Consider the following 14,172-nt stretch of genomic DNA (forward strand, 5'->3'; position numbering starts at 1 on the left):
ATGGGAAGCTGCCTTACACTACGGTGATCCATTGGTTGAATGCGCTTCAAAGCTCTGTAGGATTTCAGGCAGGGCTTCTTCTCCAGTCCCCCACAGGAGACAAGCCAGCATCAAGGGTAAGCCTGATCTGGCATGGCTGCTGGCCATGCTTTGGGGTTCGTTCTTTCTTAAACAAATGAAAACAAACCAAAACCTGGCCTGCCATGTGAATGCCCATTTTATTATCTTTTAACTTTTCAAATACTTTATTCTTTTCTACAAAAACATGTTGCTTATTCCCAAGAAAATCAGCTTGCAAGTAGAGGAGTGCATTTTATGCCTATGCTCTTGAAGAGGCTACGTTTATGTAATTTTTGGTTGTTATTTTATCACTGTATGCCACTAGGGAGCTCATTTGAGCTGTTTGGCAGCTTATAAATGTAAAAATTAATTAGTTAATCTGCACATGCTCAGAGTTCTCCTTTCCTTTTGAATCAGCATCGGCAAACACGTATGTTTTGTTTTGTTTTAACACAAGGAATGTGGAGGCAGTTGTAAAATATAGAGGAGGGTGGGTGGTAGTGGAGGAGAGGGAAGAAGAGCCAGGCTAATTGTGAGTGTCGCAACTGAAGGAGCCCAGGGGTTCATTAATGCTGCCCCTGTGTAAGACCGCTAAGTCCAGACTGTAAAATCATCTAGCTGCACTGTTGTGGCTAACACAGTACAGCTGGGATTGGCACAGGTAATTTTTGTTTTACTTGCCAGGACCCTAAGATTGTCCTCAGTGATCTTTCTCCATTAAACCACACGGGTTTGCACTAAGCAAGTAGCCCTTTCCATTGTGGGTTCTGTGTGGTTCTATGGTGTAATGGTTAGCACTCTGGACTTTGAATCCAGCGATCCGAGTTCAAATCTCGGTAGAACCTGTATGTGTCCTGGTCATTTGTGAGCGGAGCCGGCTGGAGCCAGGGTCAGACTAGATGGCCCGGGAGACCCCTTCTGACTCGCTCTGTTTCTGTGTTGCAGCATTCCAGTTGTGGAAGGGGCTTCCTAAAGAGGCTCACCTGGTGCCCATCTTGTTTTCCCAGGCATTCCAGTCTTTCCATGCCTGTTATTTTGAACCTTTTAAAAATTTGCATTGCTTCGATCTACTTTTGGATTTTACTTCTATTTCACACTGTAGTCTTAAACTTTCAGGCATTTATATTGCACCCTGTTGTATGTTATCGTCTTAATTGTGGAGAACTGCACAGACAGCAGCAGCTGCTGGGTGCTATAGAAAGGTCATGCATAAATGCATGCTTCCAAATGCTTGTGGTGACCTGCGTTGTCCTTGGCAATATGGTCCCCCCCGCCCCACTCCCCCCCCCCGCTATCAAGGTGAGGCAGAGGAGAGCAGGTATCTGGTGTGATGACGTATTGCATCTTGAAAGAAAGTCAAGACAGAAGAAAGGAACATAAAATGCTTTAGCCACTGCAGTTTGGGATAGCAGGAGTAACAGCTACGAGAAATGTTAGAGAATGGATAACATTCATTAGTTTTGGATTGCCCTCCTTTATTTCCTCAAGCCATTCGTCCTTATTAAATTGCTAGCTTTTGGGGCCGAGATGGATGCTGCTGAAATTGCTGCAAGTCACCCTGAACTCACAGAATATGGTTGGAGTATAAATATTATCTATTTTGCCACTTGCTGTGAATATGTCCTCAAGCAGGATTAAAACATCCAATTAAAGAGAAATAAATACCTATCATTTGAATTTTAGAGGAAAAGGGTACATCTAGACCGGAATTCAGTATTTCGTTTAGCTTTATTTTTGTATTACTATTACTGCAGCTTGGCAAACAATCACTGAATATTTTTTCCATTCATAAAAACTTCTCTTCCCAAAGGACCTATGGACTTGGAATTTAATCTTTTTCTGTTTTCTTAAATTATTATCATTGCATTGCATTTATATCCCACTCTTTTTAATCTTGGAAGGAACCCAAGGCTGCTTATATATTTTTCCATGAAGGTGGATTCCTGCATTTTTGCACTTGGATGTTCATACCAGAGTTGGATGTGGCATGCGGTAGAAAGTGGTGATGAAGAATCTAGCTTAGCTCCTGTTCGTGGTCTTGCTGCTTTCCCTCCACGGCGTTCACAGGAGTTAACAAAAGTGCATGAGGAAGGGGTTAAGCCTCACTCTGCCCGTGCCATTTTCTCAGCCAGGCTCTTAACCCAACTAAAAGCTGTGATGTTAAATACCTAGACACAAGATTCGGAGCACCGGTCTTCCACATGCATCATCCCCAGTCTGGCTCTAAAGATACCTCTGCTTTCAGGCATGTCACCTTGTGAAAGCAACCCAACCACACACTCCTGTGTAGCCCGCTGCTGAGCTAAACTTTCCTGAAATGATTCTGATAAATGAATGTATTAACCTGGTTGAAAGTGGGTGCTTTGCACACTGCCCCTTCCCTGCTGGAGATGTGAATTTTGATTGATGGTAATGAAGGCAGCAATCAGAATAGGTGGAAACGGAGGATGAGCAGATGGGTGAGTGTGATGAAAAAAGAGGCATGACCCGATCTCTTTCTAATGGTTGGCAAGGATCTTTGCTCAGGGAAACACAGGAATGGTGCTCAGTGGTGGCTGCTCTGACTAGCTTGTTTTGCTGAAGTCTCTCAGGCCTGTCAGAAGGGTGGGAGACCCTTGCTATATGGACGGCCCTCTCCTCTGGTTGTGGGTCCCAAACTGGCCAAAGATCGTGAGAATCTGCTGCGTTGCCTGCTCTTTCTCTACCTTACTGCCCTCTTCTACTTGGGAGTGTTTGGGCATGCAACTGAAGTGGCCACCAGATTCTATAGATACCCTGAACCTTGTGGTAAATGCATTGGACTGTGTTCTGAAAATGGCCAGGCCTCTTTTGTTCCATCATCCACTCACTGACAAATTTTTGAGAGCGATATGGGAATGTTGTTCCCATTTGCAAATACAACTTTGTACTAATGTGCAGGTGTGCAAAACCCTGCCAGAAGAAAAACCAGTCTGAAAGCCTGCAGAATCTGTTTGATTCCAAAAAAGGATCTGTTGTGGATTTCTCAAGGAGTTGCTTTAGAGTCCCGTTGGAGTGGATTTCCTAGTGAACTGACTGAATGCTATTTCCCTAGCAGCTGATGCCAGGCAGGCACCAATACTACTTTTCTTTCAGCATCTTTTACAGACACCTTTAGTTAAGCAAGACTTCACTGAATAAAATGCCAGCCATGTTTTTAACTGATAGAATTTGCTCCTGAGTATGTTTTATTCTTTTCCATTTTGGTTCCCAGCCCAGCTCCTATTCACCACGTGAGAGCCTCTTTTCAGAAGTTATGCATTTATAAATAAGTGGGCTTGCCTTTGTGTGGGGTGTATGTTGGGATCAGTTCAGTGCTTCCCCGGGGCTGTGTGGAAGGAGAGGGCCATGGTGCTGGGGCTCCTGGAACGTACTGGAATGCTCCCTCCGCGCTCCTGTGAGGACTACCAGAGTCTCTCGCTCTGTTCTGTGTGGCTACTTGAATCAGTCCAATGCGTTCCTATGGCCTTTCCAGAAGGACAGCTGAATCTGACAACTCTTTGGAAGGAAAGGGCATTGCCACGGCAATGCTGTGGTATCAGAGCCCTCAGAGTGCTTGGAGATGCCCCCTCAGGGTGTTCATGTGCAGTTTTGGAACTGCCCGTTTTTCCCGTGGGGCCACTTGCATCGGCTCAATGCAGTCATACGGCCATTTGGAGGGACCTGCTGTCCAGAAGGGACTGCAGGTGGCGCAGTGGTTTGAACCGCTGTGCTGCTGGGCTGGTTGATTGAAAGGTCGCCGGTTGCACGCTGTCCAGAAGGGGAGGGTGCTTGAGGGGAGTTTGCACGAGTGCCGTGCCTGTCAGCACATAAGTCACTGCAGGCCATTTCAGGGGTGGAGATTCCCTTGTCCATTTGGAGAATGTGCCAAAAGACCAGCGCACAAACCTTGATGCATTCCAACCAGTTTGCCGGTCTGGAGATAATCCTGAGAAATTGCTTGGAAAGTGATTCTAGCTGTTGTTTCTTAAAATCAGCATGTACTCAAGCAGTTTGATTTGGAGAAAGTTCCTCTGCAGGTATGATGATTTAAAGATGGTCCTGAAAAGCTTCCAATGTTTTCCTATGGGCATTTTGAATGAACCAATTCATTTCAATGAGCATTTGGCAACTATTATTTTTGTTTCCCACCACCCCCTACATGGAGGTAACTGACACACTTGATGACCTGCAGTCTTAATCCTGAGCATGTATGTTTTTCAGGATGTTTTGTCAACTGTAATCTCACCACTGCTGTGCTAGAATACTTAAACCAACAGTTGGCCAAATGGGGATATGTGAAGAATCCAATGCTGAGGTGAGAATCCGATGGATTTCCACAGTTCAGTCCCCCAGGTCCTGGTCCATTCGCCTGTGCTGATGCCGACTTGCCGTGGTGCAAGTTTAGCCAGATTGTGGAGTTCTATCTCTGGAATGGATCACAATTTGCATATTTTCCAACAAAATCGTGCAAATAAGCACCAGAAAACCATGTGGCTCTACTGTGATTTGTGCAGGATTTGTGCAACTTACAGAAATCATAATTTTAACTGCTGATTTTGTTACTGGTTTTTAAATATGTGCAGAAACCGCAGTCCATTTTAGAGACAGAAGCCTGCAAACCTTCCCACCACCACCACTCGGCCTGGGTCCAGGCACTGGATTGGACGGTGGCAGGAAATCCAGTGGGCCAGCTGGACTGGCTTTACCTGTTCTGCAGCATTAACCCAACCTGAATCTTCACTGCAACCATAGCTCTCAGGAATAATCCATAGCACCCAGATAATAGGCACAAAATAGCATTTGGGGTTTGCTTGTTAACGGCTCCCTTGTCTGCCTGATTCACTCTATTTCCAGGTTCCTGGATGTGCAGAGAGGTCCACTTTTCCCAATCCAACTCAAACTTGAACCTAACATTCATGCTGGCACTGACTTGCCATGGTGCTTGTTTGCTTATATACTTCCATCAACTAAACAGAGAGCAATTTGCATTGTATTTGCTAATGAAATTTGGCCAATATATGTGGTTTTATTGTAATTAATACAGAATTGGCCAATTCATACAAACTATGATTTTATGCAAATTGGCTTATTCTGCACACATTACGCTAGATCTGCACAATCCCCAAGTGTTTATTTGCACAAATTTAATTAACAGTTCCAATCATTGGATGAAAAGTGGGCAGGAAATCCACTTGCGCTTAGACAAGCCAGGTTCCCCTCTTTTGGTACATCCCTAGGACCAAACTAGACAAGATGGTGGGAGTTCTGCAATTAAGGGTATGATTCTATAGTGAAGTCTGAAAGCCTTGGAGGCTTATGACCATCCAATGCAGAGTGGCAGGAATTGGAGGTGATCTCCAGCAGCCCATCCTCTTGCCCTGCATTTGCCGGACAGGGTTTCTTGCTCATCCAAGTGGGGCAACTTGGAGATAGAAAGGAGAAGGCTACATAGGCCTCCGAACAGCCTGTATCCTGGCCTCCCTAGGCTTCTCCTCTCCCCTTGCCCAAAATACCCTCCTTTCCCCTCTTCTGAGAGCAGGCAGAGATGTTCTTTCTCCACCAGCTTTGCAAGGAGGAAGTGGAACGCCTAGTTGCCGCTCTGTCTCTGACCTCACAGCAGAGAATCCGAATGATCCTATGACCCCTTGGATGCTCCCTAAATCCCCACTGCTTGTGCTAAAAGTGAGTAACAGCTGCTGGGCCCCAACTGAGGGGGAGGCAATAGGGAAGGAGGACAACTCTGTGCCAGAGCTCTCATCCCCGTGGCAGCTGCATTCTTCCCAAGCTGCCTTGCACCTCGATGGGCCTGCACCAAAGCCTCATCCGCCCGCTGCATCCCTTTGAGCTGCTCCCCTGAATTCACTTTAAGGATGGACTGGAGGAGCAGAGGGGCTTGCGATGCTTTAAATAAAGAGCTCCGTTTACTCTTTCGATTAGCATAGTTTCTATTCAGGGCTGCCAGCTGGAAAGGGAAGTACTGGGGACCATTAGGCAGCCCTTTGAAATGGCACCCGGCATTCACGCTCTTCACTAACTCTCGTGACCCTTTGTGGCCTGCAGTCCTTTCGTGCTCCACAGCACTGCAAAATCTCTTCTCGCCGCAGGGGCTACCTGCACTGCTCAAAAGGGGGATGCGCATATGGCTACGCTCCCTCTCACTTATCACTCCAGCCCCATGCATACACCTTCTGCCTTAACATTTCCATCTGCAGCTCTTCCAACGTTCAGGAATCTTTTGAGCCGGGAAATGGCTTTTCAGTGCCAAGGAACAAGAGAAGCAGATCGGTTAAGTATTCTCATAAGCAGTGGATTGCTTGAGCGTAATTAAATCAATTAATTGATTTTCTATACCAAATCGAAACCCAAAACCACATAGCATTTCGGTTAACTTGGTATCAGCAAATATCGGACTAAGGCCTGGAGGGACGTGAATGGACCTTTTACACTTTTTAGAATTGTTATTATGCATTTTTACTCTGAAATTAAAAAAAACCTCTTGCATAGTTCTGAGCGTGAAAAGAAAATTCTGAAACATTAAGCTATTTTGGGAGCTTTAGGTTCTAAATCCAGAAGAGGGCTTGGAAGAATGGGTTTGTGTTGGTGGCGCTCATTTTAGTTACTGTTCAGAGAACTGGTGCACTGTTCATGTGCTCATTTGCACAGATGGGTCGATAACCATTCAGAAAAATGCTTCCCAGTGCTACTGCTGGAGCTGAGCTAAAGGTTCTCTGTTAGGGTGGCCACGTGCCCTTCTTTACAGAAAACGGTCTTCTATTCAGTAGCAACTTCTGTTTGAAAGGCTGTTGATTCCTGGTCTAAAGATTAAGAAAGGGAGGCCTGGAAGTTGCCCTTCCACAGTTGTTAGCACTTGGCCACTATCTTCTCCACTGTGCTGAGTGTGGTATTTCTATTAAAGTTATAGCCATTATTTATGAACTTGCAACTATACATTTAGATTAGCACATGCAGTTTTTGTGCAAATGTGTTTTCTAGTTTGCCCATGGAGTTTCTTCATTTTGGAGGCATGTCACCGACCAGCATGTTCTCTGAAGAGCTTCTGTCCTTGAATGTTGGGCCTCTAGCCTGAGCAAGGGAGAGATGCTTAAGAAAACGCCTCACATTCTGGGCCCATTGGCATGAACACAGGTGGGGAAGGCAGCTACAGTGGGGCGCTTTATTTCCTCCACCAGATGTGCCACTCCTGAGCTGGGAGAGATGTGCTTTGTCTACAGGAAGCCTGGGCTCAGCTCCTTATTGTGCCCCAAAGATTCCTTGTCTTACATAAGTTGACCATTTTTGATGGGAGATTCAATAGCACTGGCAGAGGGCTTGTTTCATTAATTTCTGTGGAGAGTACACACAGCCATCCACCACCTCAGGCGTTCGCAGTAGTTATACTCAACACTGATGGATGGGGAACTGTTCCCATTATCAGAAGTGCTCTTCTACACCACTGCTAAGGATTCAAGGGCCTGATATAAACCATTCAGTGTAAACTGGCTCACGCCTGGCAAGCAACATGTCTGCACCCTCAGGCTGAATCAACTGGAAGTGCTGCATCAGACCAGGAGAAGCAGGTTCCAGGGGCACATTTCTGGGCTTTGCTCTAAATGTTCCATTCTTCCTCCCCTGTTCGTGTAGCACTGTCTTCCCCTCTCCCTCAATTCAGTTCAGCTAGGAGGGGTTCTGAAATTAATTCTAAAATAGGGTGAAAGACAGTTTGTTGCCATTTCCAGTTACTTGTTATTAAGTTAGTTTGCAGTGATTTTTAGGCTGCCTTGAAGCACAGAACCTCTGAAGGGAGCCTGCCTTGCCAATTGCTGAAATGCTGTATAAGAATGTAAGAAAGGCCATGCATGATCAGACCAAGGCTCCATGCAGTCCAGTCCTTCGTACATGTGGTGACAAACCGGCTGCTCACAGGATCCCCCAAGCAGGAGGCGTGCAAGACCTCTGCCTGCCCAAGCTCCTCAGCAGCCGGTGTCTGCAGGCAGACCACCTCTGCTAAAGGACGAAGCCCGTAGCTGGCAAGGCCCGTAGTCCCTGAGAGCCGCGTCCTCCAGGCTAACCAGCCCCACCTCACAGTCCTGATGTGATCATTCGCCTGATCGTTCATCATTCTTCTGTCTGGGTCATGTTTTCTGCGCTTCCACATCTGGGTGTGTGTGTGGTGCTTTTACCACGCCGTGCACACACAGCCATACCTATGATCTGTGCAGGTTCCCAGCACAGTCCTGCCCGCATTACTGACCGTCACTGTGACACAGGGGTTGCCTTTACACATCACAACAAGCCACCCTGCATGATTTGCGTGCATCGCTTTTTGGAGGGATCAGGCCTGTCGCAGCAACTCTCGTCCCTCCCGCCATCTTCTTCCTGCCCAGGCCTCCGGGCTGTGTGTCAGGAGGCACCCTGGGGAGACTCAAGGGGCAGGGCCCCTCTGGCAGCCATGCCAAACAGCAGCTGCCCCTGGTGCTCGCAGATAGCCACTCGGCAAACAGGTCACTGGCCCTCTCTACAGGGCTGGCCTTGGTGCCACAATGAGTTGAGTTTCTGGGTTCTGACAGCAAAACAAGCCATTATGGTTCCAAGAAACCATAGAAAGGACTGCTGTTTCTGCCCATGGTTTCTAAGAGCCAAGCTTACCATGCTGAAACACCATTACAGGATTCGGAGGATACAACACACCAAAAAGGGTTCCCCCTCTCCACTGCTTGTTGTCTCATGTGAACCGGCCCAGGGTCAGTAAAGAGATGTTGTAGGCACAGTTGCATTAGCACTTAATAATGTTGCCTTTGCTGTCAGTCCCTCCCTCTGGCCCATGTTCTCCCCACACCTGCACAGCCAAGAGGTGCCAGAGATGCATCGCAAACCGATTCCTGCTAGCCAAACAGAAGATGCACCACGGCACTTAGGAGCTGTGGCCGTAGATCTAAACTGCAGGGATTCCACCTCCTCCGCCCCTTTGGGGCAACACACAAATGGTAATCAAGAAAGGATTGACACTGTTTGTATTTGCTGGGGAAAAAAACATGCTTTATATAGTTGGGTCAGGGACCCTTCATAAATTATTCTCTGTATACATACTTGGTACCTATTAATAATTTCTCAAGGACAAAATGTAATGTATGGAGTAACTTCAGCAGTGATGAAACTGCTGCGTATAAGTAATACTTCTCTGTTTACATGGCATTGCAGTGGAGGCGGAGCAGGAATCCTCCAGTGGGGAGCGTCTTGTTGTGGTTGCACATGCCGAGCCTTCATTACATTACCCATGCAAATATTTCACTCTGTGTTCACATGGAGAGGTAGTTTACTGTGAAAATGTTGTCATGAATTTAATCAGTGTGGCTGAAACTGCCCCCAGTGCCACTTTATTTGCTTAGAGTTTGCTATACAGAGATCAATCTCCATGCAATAAGTTACCTTGGATGAAGCAGCGCTGAGAATTCTCTCGGTGGTTTTATTATACGTGAGCTAATGAAGTTTTATTGCCTTCCTGTGCGGAGGATGCTGGAGGGGTGGTCCTGATGCATGAAAGAGATCTCGGATCCTCTTCCTGTTATGAGCTCCTGCTGGCCACTTAGCCTTGCTTCCTCCCACCTGAGCAGGGACAGCAGAGGCCAAGTGGCAGCTTAAGTCACCGGTACATCAGACCAGCATTCTCCAACTGGGTGCCCCGCAGAGGTATTTGGCCTATAGCTGCTGTTGTCACCTGTGCCCTTGTTAGCTGGAGGAGAATGGGAGCTGTCGTCCGGCATAGCTGGAGGGTACCCCATTGGGGAAGTCTACATTAGACGTCTAAAAGTGGCAAGGTTCTATGATAAAGAGTGAAATTCATAATTTTGATCATATAGTCTTTGTTGTAAAGGTGTACAAACCAGTTGTCATGTCATATTTATCTACAGGTTAGATATGTGCTTGGTTTGTCAAAAAATATTTTCCTCCTTTCCAGCCAAGAGGGCTGCTGTTCCATGACAGTGGTAGGCAACTTGTGGCCCTCCTCCGTTTTGATGTACGTGTCCCATCATCCCCTGCCATGAGCTTTGCTGGCTGGGCAGCTGGAGATTGTCAGAAACAAAGTTCCACAAATAGCCCTGCCCTGATCTATAGTAAGAGAGCAATGAAAACAGAATAATCACAGCTTCCCCATCTAAATCCCATTCAGACGGAATGGGAACATACAAGAGTGCAAAAGAACACATGGTTCTTGTGAAATCTGTTCCATTTTGTGTTTCATGGGTTGTTAGGGGTCTTTCATCATCCAGGCATCGATGAAGTTGAATTTCTGGAGGGATGTACAAGAGTGTCTTTCCATGTATGTAAATTCACACTTGTGCCCATGTTCATGAATACAAGTGCAAATTTGCTTACCAGCCCTGCAAAGTAAAAAACCCAGTCCAGGGAATCAGCATGCCTTAGTCTGCTGAGGGATCCACACATCAGATTCCTGGGCATGCCAACTCATGAGTCTGCAGTGGGTTCTGACATCCAGAGGGGGATGCTCCATGGGGACTGTTCAGAGGTGACCCGCTGTGGATTGTGTCTCGGGTTCCTTCCAAGAGCCACACTTCAGTTGTGGAGCGTGAAAGGAGAGAATAATAAATGGAAGCAGAGGCAAGCCCTTCTTCCCCTGTCCAGCGGTAATGAAAACATCCCCGGCTGTACTGTCAAAGTCCAATGGCATTGCTCAGCTGCTTGGCTTTTCTTATTTATATGGAAATATGGAGGGAATGTGTATTCATGTTGAGGTGTGTGAAGCTTCATATTAAATATGTTTCAATTTACCCAGAGTCAAGGGAGGTGAAATTTTGTGCTGGGAAGACAATGTCAGAATCCTTTACTTTGGCTCGCTGATTGTCATTGCCATTGTACGTATAAATTTTGATATATTTGTCCTCCAGAGATATTGTCCTCTAGAGTGATAGTGGGAGTCCCAAAGACCTCTGCTGTAGGAATGTGTGCTTCATGCCTTCCAAATGTTTTGGACAAACTCCCGTCAACAGTAGCCATCATAGCGAATGGCCAGGAAAGCTGGGAACTGTGCTCCGAAACATCTGGAGGGCACCAGATTGGAGATGATTACAAGCATTGCCAGGGCTACCTTTTGTCTCCCTGGCCATGGTGGTTCTGGGTTTTGGAAATGCTTGGGCAAAATGAGGCTTGCATGTTGGCCCGTGCTTTATCTTCTCATATGAACTTATATGGAAATGGAGGTTTTAGGTTTCTATTGAGCCAGCTGGAACTGGAGAATTCTCCTGCACTTTTAGTCTTTGTTCTATGATAAAAACAACAGAAGGAAGAGCAGGTAGCAACCTGGGGAAATCAGTAGGTTCTTAGGGTTCCCCTGCACCCATCAGTGCTCACCCAACGTGCTGCACCCCCACTCCCATACCTGCAATGACTACCTATGTTGGAAATTCATTAGAATTGGAACTTAAATGGGTAGCAGCTTCGTTTCAGTGCTTCTTTCTCTTAAAATGCTCAGTGAAACAAAATCATCCTGCTGAGAAATGAACTTCTTGGTGAGGGAAACATGACATAAACCAAATGCCAAACCTCTTAGAAGAAGAGAGAGATGCTCCAGATTGTGCAGCTGGCCAGGCTTGTTCTGAAGGGTCTGCATGAGAACCGGAATCCTTACCATGAGTTCTGCAGTTTGGAAAGAACTGCACTGGTTTACTCATGAGCAGAGGAGGTAATGTAGTCTGAAAAAACACCTTCTCATGATCAAGTATTGATTTCATTGCATCTGCAGCCAGTTAGGACTATGAAACCAGGGTGAGTGCATTTTGAGACAGAAGAAACACTGGCAAGCTTCTTTGTGACACGTTTAGAGGAAAAGAGGCAGAGGAGCAAGCAGAGAGAAATGCAGGGAGGAAATGTTTCTGTAGAGGAACACACTAATTATTGGATAATGGTCCCAACTCTGCATGCTTCCAGACTCTATGGAGCGAGAGGGAGAGCGTGTTGCATCAATGGCTCCTTGTCTTGCCCCTTCCTGGTGCTGTCTTGTCGCTTGGTGGGCGCCTTTCTCCCACTCCCTCCTGTTCCTTGCCCCTTTTGCATCTGCAACAGGCTGTATTTGCTGTCACCCAAATGCAAGCAAGCAAGCTGGTCTCATGCCTTCACTTACTTATCCTGATTTAGTGGGCACTGCAGCCAAACAATGCTAAGTAGCCCTCTTTGAGGATGTGTATAAAACCAAAGTAAGCCAATGCAAACAGCTTCAAAACTGTCTCTGACCTGCATTTCTCCCCTGTAAAAGTAAATGCTGCAACTACACTTCTCTTTGTATACGGCCACTCTGCTCTAAGTTGCATCAGACTTTTCAGCACTCGTGAGGCCATAAAGGCTCAGGGTTAATGGAACTCTTTCTTTCATCAGGCAAGGGCGTTCATCTTAAATGCTCCATGGATGAGATTCGTCTTAAATGTGTGCTGTAAAAAGTATCATGAAAAAGAAGCTTTTTTATTTTCTTCTTGGGTGTGTTTTAAGATATTAGCAGGTAAAGGCAATAAATCAGAATTTTTACCTAATAGAACCCAAAGCAAACTTTTTCTTCATTATGTCTTCAAAGTAATATAAAGAGTGGCTGCAGTTTAGAACATTATTATTTGTAACATGTTTCATGATGTTATTTCAGCTGGAGCTTGAGGAAGGAAGATCTGTTTTGAAACATTGGACACGATCATTTTTCCAGTGTCCGGAGAGTATTTTCTTTTCAGTTTTGTCCTTCCACATTTTCTCTTCCCATGGTTAACAGTGGCTACTCTGGGGGACCCAATGCAGGGTCAAAACTGGTTATGTGATCTGTGCAGGATGCAGTGCAGAAGGGCTTGCAAAGGAGCTTGAGAAGGTAGCCCTAAAAGGCAGCCCACAAATGCGGGAGTTGTCAATGCACAAATGCAAGCTATAAACAAGCCTGGGATGGGAAGTGGCAGCTTCTCTATTCTGGTTGACACCTGCCAAATAACACAGAACAAGAATGAACAATTTGTGGTGCTTCTGCTGGCCAAAGGCAAGGGCGGCTGGAGAGATCAGCTGGAGAGATGGAGCATAACCTACCTAATCTGTCCCCCTCAGAGAAAGCTGAAGTCTGCTTCATTTGGCCATTTGCAAGGGGCCAGATTAATGGCCAGTCCATTTCAGTGATGCTCAGCAATAGATTAATGGGGCATCCATAGCTGTTCTGAAATGCCAATTTAAGCAGCAGGCCTGCAGGCCAATTCGCAGGCATTTACAGGTGTGAATCAATGTCGCTGGCACAAAGGGCCCGCAGCGCTGCTCTTTGTTTCATGCTGCCTCTCCACTTTATTGCGGTTACTAAGCAGGTTGATCTTTTTCTCCATGCAGTTAAAGAAATATAAAATCCCTGGTGGTGAGGTTCAGCAGGCTCTGAAGACAGAAACCTCTCTCCATCTTTCTCCCTTTCCAAACGCCTGCCACACACACAGGCACGTGCAACCTTCCCTTTGTTGGCCTCGTGGGGGTCTGAACAGGGATTCAAGCAAGAGCAGAGACTTCTCACCGCCAGAAAGGTGAAGCCACCTCGACTGATCATCTGAGCAGTGGAGTGGTTTCTATGTGGATCTTTCCTTCTCTCTGCAAAGAGAGAGAACGAAAGATCCGATCAACCAGCGCAGTGCCCCAGTGCTCTCTCCCCTTCTTCCTATGACAGCCGCCCCCTCGAACTTGTCTTCTGCTTCTGTCTGCTGACCAGCTGTGCCGAGCTGGGTGCACTTCCAGTTGAAGCTTTGATTGTGCCATTGCCCTGTCTCAGTCATGGAATTTTATGGGGCGGTCCAGGTGTTGCCACCTTCCAAGCATACCCCTCCCATGCTTTCCCATAGCTTCTTCCAGCTTTACTCCTACAACAGAAGGAAAATGAAGCAGACGATGGAAACAGCCCATCCCACAATCCCTTCCTTGAACCAGCCTTAGTTTTGAAACCTTCTTCTCCATCAGTGTGGAGACTCAAAGAAAATTGAAACGTCACACATTGTGGCTTAATGTATTATCTTTGTATGCACTTGGGAAGTGTCGGGTTGGGACTGGATGGTTGTCCAAGTGCTGGAAACATTCAGTCGGCAGAGGGCTTTGGCTTTGGTG

At 46.5% G+C, this 14,172-nt stretch overlaps 1 protein-coding gene and 1 non-coding gene across 3 annotated transcripts in view; both read left to right on the forward strand.

The window, feature by feature from the left end:
• Positions 1 to 14,172, forward strand: part of MGAT5B (alpha-1,6-mannosylglycoprotein 6-beta-N-acetylglucosaminyltransferase B) — a 208,237-nt gene that overhangs the window by 40,748 nt on the left and 153,317 nt on the right. The window lies entirely within an intron of this gene.
• TRNAQ-UUG lies at positions 834 to 905 on the forward strand. The gene has a single exon. It is a non-coding gene; the product is annotated as a tRNA-Gln (tRNA).

This window comes from Varanus komodoensis, unplaced genomic scaffold (genome assembly GCF_004798865.1).
Source record: "Varanus komodoensis strain SLA01 unplaced genomic scaffold, ASM479886v1 scaffold7_1, whole genome shotgun sequence".
Classification (NCBI taxonomy): Eukaryota; Metazoa; Chordata; class Lepidosauria; order Squamata; family Varanidae; genus Varanus; species Varanus komodoensis.